Consider the following 10,453-nt stretch of genomic DNA (forward strand, 5'->3'; position numbering starts at 1 on the left):
AGAAGAATGAAGTCCTTGACAACTTCAATCTTTTCTCCATTGATAAGAATGTTGTTTATTGGTCCAGTGGTGAGGATTTGTGTTTTCTTTACATTGAGATGAAATCCATACTGAAGACTGTGGTCTTTGATCTTCATCAGTAAATATTTTAAGTCCTCTTCACTTTCAGCAAGCAAGGTTGTATCTTCTGCATATGGCAGGTTATTACTGAGTCTTTCTCCAAACCACAAATTATCCACAATAGCTCCCAGTGCTTGGCAGTTTACAGACAAGAAGCTCTTTTTCCTGTCTTATCCAATCCAGTCTGCTGTATTGTGTACCCCTCTTAGAGACCATCTGCTCTTCAGAGGGGTTTAAGCTCTTCTGTGACTGCCCTGTGTCTCTCAACTCCTCCTGCCTTTGTTCTCTGACCGGGACCAGGCTGGGGTTCTAATTCCAGGCTGGTAACTGCAATCTCAGGCTAGCTATTTGAGGATGGTTGTAACCCACTACTGAGTTGAACACACCCTGTCTCACAGAGCCTCAAGTATGTAACAGCTACAGCTACCAATATCCTTGTATCTCCCACAACCCTAGCCTTGCTCAAGATCACAGGAGCTCTAAAGCAGGACTTGCTCCAAAATAACTCACCAATTTCTGTGCTGGGCTGACCTCTGAAAAGTGATTTGCCTCCGAGTTTAAAGTCAGTTTTACCGTGTGATTGGGCTGAGACTAAGGTATTCTAGGCTAGGTTGGACCTTCTCTGGGACAGAATTCCTGGGCCCAGATGAAGAGACCCAGGCCAGAGCAAGCAGTCTATAGCATCTCCCCAGTCCTGCTCTTCTGTCATGTGCCATGGTGTTGGCTGCATATGAGAAGTGACTGACAGAGAGTTGTCAGGGGAATCCGAAGTCTGTAGTTGGAGGTGGGGATTAGCCAAGTCTTGTTCATTCGACCTGTTCACTGGGTCCTCTCCTCTATATCCCCACAGTTCCTGTCTAAACTCAGGCCTCCACAGTTCCTACCTGTACTGGTGCAGTAACTTTCAACCCTGTCATCTGCAACCTGTCCTTAATAGGATCCCAAGGCATCTTTGTAAAATATATGGCGTTCTCCATACATCCAAGCTCTCCTCCTTCAAACCATCACAGGATGGTTCCCCATGGCCTAGGGATCAAAGTTCGCACTTCTAAACCTGGCATTCAAAGCCCTTCCCAATGACATCACTGCCTACTTATCTTGATTTACATATCCTGCCTACTTATCCCATGCCCCTAGGGCCTTCTGATGCAACTACACCAGTCTTTTCACAAACCATGAATGTACTTGACCTTTCCATGTTTCTACTTTGTACCTACTTTCTGGAATACTCTTACTGCATCTCTGTCAAACTCTTAAATATCCTCCAAGACCCACTTCTACTACTTCTTTTCTCTGTGAAGCCTACACTTCAGCTATATCCCACCCTGGATCCCTTCCCTGGGATCAATAGAGACTTAGTTCCATCCTGCCAGGGAATTTTCCATCTCTTTCTGTGCATCTAGACTGTACAGGGATAATGAGGATGATTAAAGCAGGGAAATAAGTGGGAGAGGAAGTCCAAAGTCTTCCTGAATTCCTCAGTGATAAGGGTTGAAGGGAGCTGCCCTGCCACTAGCTCCCAAAGGGCAATGGTTGACCATATGACCCAAGGCAAAGTTATGGAGAGAGATTGATGTAGTCCAGACCAATGGCCAGATATCTGAGTTGTATCTGGGGTGAGTTTGGGCACGTGCATTTGCTCTGTGATCTTTGGTCTTTTCCTACTCTCTCTGTGTCCCATTTCCTCTATCCTTCCACCAGATATATGACCTGTTGTTGTTTTTATATATCATCAAGTTGGTTCCAACTCATAGTGACCCTGTATGTGATTTCTGAAGACTGACTGGTGGGTTTGAATTGCAGACCTTGTGGTTAGCAGTCCAGTACTTATGGTAGGATTCTCAGCTAGATTGGGCCTAACATTCAACAATATTATGATGAGGACAGAGCTAATTATTCAGATCACCCCTACTTATTTAGAGACACCCCAGACTTCTCTGTTAACTTGTAAGTTCTTCTCTTCTTTCCTAATGATCTTTCAAAAAGGTGTCTATGGCTGTGCATGTCAAGGAACATTGTCAGAGTTAACTCAACACCCTTTCATTCTCAGAGACTAGCAGGCCAAAGCTACCAGAATCCTTATGGTGTCCACAGTGATTAGGGAAAAACCATCTTGGTAAATCTCACAGCCATACCCACTCGGCAAGTGATGGCTTCCATTGTCCTTTTCCAAGAGCACAGGCTGGACTATTGGTTACTAGAACAGAAAACTCAACTGACTCAAACCATTACAAAAGGTATTGGCTCATGTTGCTAGAAGTAGACTGGCTTCAGGCATTGCTGAATTCAGGGCCTTGGTATCAAGAGGACCCATTTTTCTCCATCTATTTTGTCTTCAGCTGTTGGCCTGCATCATTGGGTTCCATTTACCAATAAGATGGCAGCCGTAGCTCCAGTCTCTGAATCCTTTGAGGATACCAGCCTTCAAAACAAAAGACAAATCTACTTGCTTAATGTAAAATCCCAGGTTATTAGGTGCCATTGAGTCAGTTCCAATTCATAGTGGCCCTGTGTACAACAGAACAAAACACTGCCTGGTGCCGCACCATCCTCACAGTTATGACGTTTGAGCCCATTGTTGCAGCCACTGTGTATGCTGACCAATAATCCAAGAAGCTGGACTATATGAAGAACGTGCATCAGGATTGGAGGAAGACTCATTAACAACTTGTGATATGCACATGGTACAATTTTGCTTGCTGAAACTAAAGAGAACTTGAAGCACTGATGATGAAGATCAAAGAATACAGACTTCAATATGGATTACACCTCAACATAAAGAAAACCAAAATCCTCACAACTGGATCAATAGACAACATCATGATAAACAGAGGGAGAAAAGATTGCAGTTGTCAAGGATTTCATTTAACTTGGATCCATAATCAATGCTCACAAAAGCAGCAGTCAAGAAATCAAACAATATATAATACTGGGCAAATCTGGTGCAAAAGACCTTTTTACAGTATTAAAAGGCAGAGATGTCGCCTTAAGGACTAAGGTGCACCCGACCCAAAGTTTGTTATTTTCAGTTGCCTCATATGCATGTGAAAGCTGGACAATGAATATGGAAGACCAAGAAGAATTGATGCCTTTGAACCATAGTATTGGCAAAGAATATTTAATATACTATGGATTGCCAGAATGACCAACTCTGTCTTGGAAAGAGTATAACCAGAATCTTCAAAATATGGATGATAATACATGTAGTTTGGACATGTAATCAGGAGAGACTGGTCCCTGGATAAGGATATCATGCTTGGTAGAGTAGAGGGGTCAGTGAAAAAGAGAAAGACCCTCAACAATGTGGCTGCAACAACTGTGAAGATGGCACAGGAAGAGGCAGTGTTTTGTTCTATTGTCTTAGTTCTCTGCTACCACAGAAATACCACAGTGGGTGGCTGTAACAAACAGAAATGTATTCTCTCACAGTTTAGGAGGTTAGAAGGCCAAATTTAGAGTACCGCCTCTGGGGAAAGGTTGTAGTTTCCTTTCAGCATCTGGAGGCCCAGGATTCCTTGAAGTTCTCCATAGTTCTTGGTGTTAATCTTTCCCTGGTTCTAGAAGCTCAGTTCAGGAACCTCAATCCAAAGGAAGCACTCTATTCCTGGCTCTTCTTTCTTGGTGACAGTGAGTCCCTCTTTCTCTGCTCACTTCTCTCTTTGACTATTGTAACATAAAAGGTGTTACAGACCATAACCCTGGGAAACTCCCTTATATAGAATCAGGGTTGCCATGGGATGAAGAGTATTGCAGCCCACCCTTAATCCTCATATTGGTTTATCACAGCAGGCCACATCAAGGGGAAGCATCACATAACTACCACATTCCATCATTTTATAACTGCCAGAACACCTAGACATATGACCCAGTCAAGTTGACCTATATTTTGAGGGGACATAATTCAGTCTATGACAATTATACATGGGGTCACTGAGTTCGAACTGACTAGGTGACACCTGACAACAAGAGCAAGAGTGAGTACCCTTGCTCTGAGTAGCTTGATTTCGGTCATGATGATCTGATTGTCTCAAGTTTTGTTGTTGTTAATGCTCGTAAGTGCCATCACGTCAATTCTGACTCATATAGGATTTCTGAGGAGTAGCTAGTGGCTTTGAACCTTGGACCGTGTGGTTAGCAGTCTGGTGCTTATTCTACAGCGCCACCCCTGGTCTCCAGTCTTAGTCACTTGAACATCTCCTAGAAGACGGTTTATTAGAAATCTCTGAAGTGAGAGTGAGGAGGGAGGTGGTTTCCCAGATAGGAAAAGGGACATGGGTAAGGAATTCTGGAAAGTAGAAACAATGAATGTCTACAACCATCCATCCTGCTTTGACATTGCAGTGTAATGAAAGGTGACACTGGGCAAAAGAAGGAGGTGAGGCTGAGAAAGGGCCAGAAGGCAGGACAGACTCTGTTGAGTAACAGGAAAGAACCATGGGGAGAAGCATGCTCCAAAACAATCAAGATAGACCAGTGGTGGGTCCCAAGCTAGAGGTGGCCAGCCCCTCACTTTTCCTTTCAGAGGCCACCTCTGGGATCTGTCTGGCCACCTCTCCCCCAATACCTGAGCATAATGAGGCATCCATAAATCCCTGAAGATGGCATCTCAGGCATGCCAGCCTGAGTAACCCTTACAGGGCAGAAGAGATGCCCATGACTCCAAAAAGGAACCACAGCTATCTAGTGCCGCTATAATGGAAATACAAGTGAGTGGATTTAATAACCAGAAATGTATTCTCTCATAGTTTAGGAGGCTAAGTCTGACATCAGAGTGCCAGCTCTAAGGGAAAGCTCTCTCACGTTGTCACCTCTGGGGAAAGGTCCTTGTCTCCTCAGCTCCTGTCCCTCAGATCCTTGGTGATCTCCATGTGGAGTGACATCTCTCTCCCCCTTCTCTGCTCACTTACTTGCTTAATACTCTTTCATATTTCAAAAGACATTGATTTAAGACACACCTGCACTAATTGTTTCATTAACTGAACAGAAAACCCATCCCCACATGGGATTAAAACCATTGGTAAAGGGGTTAGGATTTACAATACATTTTAGGGGGATACAATTCAATCCTTAACACATAGGGACAAGTTTTCTTTATTTCATGTTTTTTTCTTCTAAACAACTGTACATATACCACATGAGGTTTTCTGCTCCCGTAAAGATTTACAGCCTCGGAAACCCTGAACAGTGTCATTATGAGTTGGAACCAACTCTACAACACATAACAACAACAACCGCAATTCCATAATAGATCTGTGCTACTCAGTCTGCTATGTTTAAATGACTTACTAACTAATGTCTTTACCCTAAGTAACTAATAAAGTCAATTAGGAACCTATGCTCACTGTGTGGTATGGACAGGCTAGTGACACTAGGTGAGTAAGAGATGGATGCTGGGACAGTCCAGAAGACATCCTGGACAGGGAGTCCTGCTCTGAGATCAGAACTGGGTCAGCTTTGGCACTTCGTTTCAGATGGGAAAGTTGGACTGCAGTGGTCTCTTTGACAATGAGCATCTACCAAAATTCCCAAGAAGGTGTAAGGGGACTGATGAGGTGGTAGAGACTCACTTTTGTGGTCTCTTGTGTACTGAGTTATCCAGTCTAAGCTTGGACACTCCCCTCCCCCACTCCCATAGCCATGGAGAAAGCTCACTGCCATCTGGGATTCATGTCTCTCCATAGGGTCAACTTACTTAAAACAATGGTCCAAGTCATCCACTGGGTGCCCACAGGTCAGACAAGGACACTCTTAAGGAAGAAAACAGGGGAAGGCCCTCAACCCGTATTTCCCCCACAACTCCACTGCAAGAAGTCTCCTGAGGTAGCAGGGGAGACAGCTGAGGCCCATTTGTCCTACAGGGCGACAGAAGCCAGGGAGGTAGGTTCGTGTCCCAGGATGGGAGGGACAAGTTGGGGGAGACACTGAGAATCTCTGGAGACCTCTTGGAGACCTTGGCATTCTTGCCAAGTTAAGGAAACTTGTGTGAAGTTACCAGGGCCAGCAGCCACTTTCCTAAAGCTGAAGAAGACCCTTGCAGAAGCTGCCACCAGCCCAGTGGCTCCTCCATCGAGACTTCCAACTTCCCTTCCCCACCTGATAGCTCCCAAGACCTGTTTTTGTTTTGGCTGTTTCTAGATATCCATCACCCCGACTTACATGTCTGCCTCAATGCCAGCTCTCCCTGGAACACCTGGTTTGGCCCTTCCTAACCCTTCTCCCCACCACTAGGAGGCAGGGGTGGTCTGGCGATCCTAAATGGCCTCTTTGACGCCCTTCAATCTACTACCCCACCCCCATTAATCTGGTAGACTTTGAATTGTTCAGAAGCTAAGAAGGAGGCAGGTGAGGTCTGGGCAAAGAGGGCCAAAGGGGTGAATCCTCTTCCCAGCATGGTAATCCAGAGGATTTAGCATAGGCTTCTGGAATGGGGTCAAAGGTTGGGAAATATAGCCACACTCTTAGACTCCTCCTAGGCCAGTCCTGACCTGGAGGCTGGGTTCCAAGTGCCCATAACAAAGTAGTACTAGCTGAGCCCCACCTATCCAGGGAAACTGAGGTGGGATAGAAGGGAGAAGATGGGAAGAGTGGCAGACTCCAGTGGGCCAGCTCCAGGCTCTAAGGAGATGCTCTCTGACCTCTGTCCAGGGTCTCGCCACCCATAAAGACACAAAGTTGGTATGGCCACAGCACTGTTGTGGGAGGCACCAAGACAGACCAAGCCTTGGGAATAATGAGCAAGTTTTAGGTCAGTCCTTGGTCTGGGTAAAGGTTCAGTCTGGAGCTAAGATTAAGGCTGAACCTGAGGTTGGGATTGAAATTCATATGAGGGTGGGGTTGAGGTGCAAACTCGGTTTAGGGAAAGGGCTTAGTCTAAAACTCGGGTCCTGGCTCAGTTGGAACTTGGAATCCCTGCAAAACAAGAGCAGGTTCAGTCAGGTTCCTAGATCCTGCTTGGCCCCATGCTCCTGGAGTTCGTGGACAAGAAGCAAAACCTGAACAAGGCTAATGGGCCCCCTTCCATCTCTGTCCCCAGGTTGGCCACGTGACTGGGCTGCAGCAGGAGGAATGCCGCATACTTCAGGAGATAGAGATAGACCGTAAGCAGTGTCTGCAGGAGGTGCAGATGGAAAACCAGACAGCAGGTGATGACCCCAGCCTGAGCCCCAACAGCTCCATTGTTTCTCACATCATGTGACCAGATCCACGTCACTTTCATCCCACATTTGTTGGATGGGGACCATAGTGAGGGGAGTACCTGGGTGATGAGGAAAGGATGCTGGGAGGAATTGAGAAAGCCAGATGGAACAAGGAAAGGGTGAATAGGTTCCATATTCCATCACCTATCCCAGGTCTGGAGAGCTCCCCATCAGCTGAAGGAAGTATACTAAATTGAGCTTCTGAAAAGTGACTGAAACCAACTCTGTCTTTGGGGATCCCTACCCATCTTGTCCAGAAGTGGAGAGGATGTCCCTGGCTACCAGCCCACTCAGGGTGGGAAGGCACATGGTGCTGCATAGTGGGGGTCCTATGGACAATGAAGGCAGTTCAAAGAAGAGTTGTAGCTGCTCACTGGTGGGAACGCCCCAGGCTCGGGTTTCTCAGCCCCTGAGCTTAGCCTGAGCTGAGGTGAGATCTGGTCTTAGGCCATCATGTTCTGGAATTAGACTATTTTACTGTGTTAGGATCTCAGAAGGAAAGCAGGGACTACTTGGTAACAGCATGTGACCCCACAAAGACCACACAGAAGCTCTGGCCATCTAGAGAGAGAGAAGGGGCACCAAGAGAATCTGCACAGGTCTGGAATACTCATCCCTGTGGGGAAACTGAGGCCTACACCTTCATCCCAACACAAGACCCTACAAACTACTATGACACAGGAGAACTGGTAGCAACACCAAACACACACATGCACATGCAGCCTCCATGCCAACCCACCTTTGGAAGGCTAGATGAGCCATCTGCTCCTTATCCGGCTAATTAGGGAAGCCAAGGTCAGATCCAGAGTCCGACCACTATGGAAGTCTCCGGAAGTCTGGGAGAGCTCCCACTTGACAATACCAAGGGTGTGCATGGGCTACTTTGAGGTGGAATTTGCTTAGCACTGGGACCTGATGGGGTCATCAGGCCAGATAACAGCCACTCTCCACTCCCTCTGCCTCACGCTATGTGGCCAGCACCTTGCTCAACAACCCTGGGCTAAAAACAGGAGGAATCACAAAGGACTGGGCATTTGTGGCATTAGAGCAGACGTGGAAGGGTGGGCAGGGTTTGGAGAGGCAGAGAGACTGGGAAAGTGGAGGCATGTGGGGGGTGGGGAGGGATGTCAAGTTCAGAGCTCACCAAGGGGAAGGGGTGGGACTGGCACATCAGACTACAGGATGGGAAGTGGCTGTGTTGGCTCTGAGCCTCCCTCCCAGGTCCTCTCCCCAGGCTCCAAGCTCAAGTTGTGTAACAGCCTCATTCTCCCTGGAGCGATTTTGTGTCTTCCCCGCCCGCCTGCCTCCCTCCCCACCACCTCAGAGACTGACATTTATGTAGCCTCTCCCTGTCCCTCCTTTTTGTCCCTGGGTGCCCCATCTCTGCCTTGTGCACCTTTAGTGTATGTGTGCAGTCTTAAACAGACTTCACTTCCCCAAGTCTCAAGGAAGGTTGGTCCCCAGGCTCCAGGGTCCCTGAGACTGAGGCCTAGGTCAAGGGGTTACTGCACAACCCGTGGCCTATACACCCACCCCCACTCCACAAGAATAGGGAGGCAGGACCAGGCTGCAGGCAGGCCCCAACAGATAGTGGGATCCTAGGCAGCCCAGAGAGGCTCAGACCCCATTGCACACCTCCCAGACCCAAAGAGCAGGCCACCCTCAGCATCCTGGTGAGGTCATTACTGGCACAGGGTGCCCGTTGACTGCCAACACCCTGTCACCAGGCAGCCAACCTGGGATCCAGAGGCGGGCAGGTCTGTGGGTTATGAGTCTGCCCATGACCTTGTGTGTGTTCATGTACAGCCAGGTGTGTGCTCCTAGTCTCTGTCTGTCTGGGACTGGGGCTGCAGTTCTGTGTCTGACTCCAGGTGTTTTTGGGGCAGGGGTGGGTGGGAAGCGGGGGTGGATACGTGTCTGTTTAAGCCTGGATGTGGCCTCACCGTGTCTGCTTGGTGAGCTGTGTCTCTGTGTGTGAGTTTGTGCATGTATATGTATATATATATGTGTGTGTGTGTGTGTGTGTGTGTGTGTGTGTGTGTGTGTGTGTGTGTGTAGGTGGGAATATCTGTGTCTGTCTATGGTATGCCCAGTCATGTTTATCTGTATGTCTGTAAGTTGTAAGGTTTCTCTCTGCATATGTTTGCTGCTGACTGGGTTTTCATGCCCGGTAAATACACATGTATGAATGTGTGCACGTGTTAGTTAAGGTTCCTTGTGTCTGGGAGTGCTTATCAGGGTGTGCATTTCTTTGTACATACAAGTCTATAAAATGATACAGCAGACCCCCCTACCCCAGTTTCCAGCCAGGTTAGACTTTCCTGTCAAAACTGCTGCCCCCCATTAGGCACACAAAGCCAGCCTGGGCCCTGCATCTCTGTGGACTGGTGACTCGTGTGATGGGTCCTCTGGGGCCTCCCTGGACAGGCACATGGGAAATACTACCAGGGTCCAGCCTAGGACAACACACCCGACAGGTATGAAGGACTGCCCTGGCTGTCACCACCCCCTCGGTTTCCTGCTGCCTCAGCAAAGCAGACGCATCCTGCCTCCTGCAGGGGGCGCCCCTGACTGTGGGCCCCTGTACTGGCCTCTCTTCCCTGGTAGCTGCCAGGTGCTCCAGCAGCAGCTGCTAGCCCAGCCTGTTTCATTGAGGTCCCTGAGGCCAAGTGTGGTCTCCCTCTCCTCTGCTCCCACTCTGATGAAGTTGAGCTCATTACCGGAAATCCGTCCTTATCCCCAAATCCACTCCCTGGCAGCTGGCAGCTGCAGGTTCAGAGATAGCCCAAAGTTGAGGGGACACTGGCACAGGAGCTGGCTTCCAAAGCAGGGTGTGCCCTGCTGTGTCCAAGAGGGGTAAACAAAGTCCAGCAGCAGCAACCCAATTCCCAGAAAGATGCGGTAGAGCCCTTCAGACCAGGAAGAGTAGGGAAGGCCTGTTGGAAAGGGTGTGTGAACAGGCGGTGTGCATTACCCAGCAGTGTGACCTCAGGCAAATCACCTGACCTCTCAGTGCCTCCATTTCTCATCTATAAAAAAATGAAACGGTTAAATAAGTGATTCATTTAAAGCAGTTAGACACAGAACTGTGTAAGTGTTTGCTGATATTATTAACAGGGCCTTGAACCTGAGCAAAT

The sequence above is a fragment of the Chrysochloris asiatica genome, unplaced genomic scaffold (genome assembly GCF_000296735.1).
Source record: "Chrysochloris asiatica unplaced genomic scaffold, ChrAsi1.0 scaffold00124, whole genome shotgun sequence".
Taxonomy (NCBI): Eukaryota; Metazoa; Chordata; class Mammalia; order Afrosoricida; family Chrysochloridae; genus Chrysochloris; species Chrysochloris asiatica.